The following is an 816-nucleotide window of genomic DNA, read 5'->3' on the forward strand; positions in this document are numbered from 1 at the left end:
ACTGTCTCTGTGCCCTTTGGTTACTCTGGTTTATCTATCTTGTTGATTTTCTCAAAGAACCAGCTCCTGGTCTTGTTGATTCTTTGTATGGTTCTCTTTGTTTCTACTTGATTGATTTCGGCCCTGAGTTTGATGATTTCCTGCCTTCTACTCCTCCTGGGTGAAATAGCTTCTTTTTGTTCCAGGGCTTTCCCGTGTGTCATTAAGCTGTTAGTGTATGCTCTCTCTCTCTCTCTCTTTTTTTTTTTTTGGAGGCACTCAGGGCTATGAGTTGTCCTCTTAGCACTGCTTTCATTGTGTCCCATAGATTTGGGTATGTTGTGTCTTCATTTTCTTTTTTCTTTCTTTTTTTTTAAATTTTTTTTATTCGATATAATTTATTTACATTTCAAATGATTTCCCCTTTTCTAGCACCCCCACTCCCCGAAAGTCCCGTAAGCCCCCTTCTCTTCCCCTGTCCTCCCATCCACCCCTTCCCACTTCCCCGTTCTGGTTTTGCTGAATACTGTTTCACTGAGTCTTTCCAGAACCAGGGGCCACTCCTCCTTTCTTCTTGTACCTCATTTGATGTGTGGATTATGTTTTGGGTATTCCAGTTTTCTAGGTTAATATCCACTTATTAGTGAGTGCATACCATGATTCACCTTTTGAGTCTGGGTTACCTCACTGAGTATGATATTCTCTAGCTCCATCCATTTGCCTAAGAATTTCATGAATTCATTGTTTCTAATGGCTGAATAGTACTCCATTGTGTAGATATACCACATTTTTTGCATCCACTCTTCTGTTGAGGGATACCTGGGTTTTTTCCAGCAT

The sequence above is a fragment of the Apodemus sylvaticus genome, chromosome X, assembly GCF_947179515.1.
Source record: "Apodemus sylvaticus chromosome X, mApoSyl1.1, whole genome shotgun sequence".
Lineage (NCBI taxonomy): Eukaryota > Metazoa > Chordata > Mammalia > Rodentia > Muridae > Apodemus > Apodemus sylvaticus.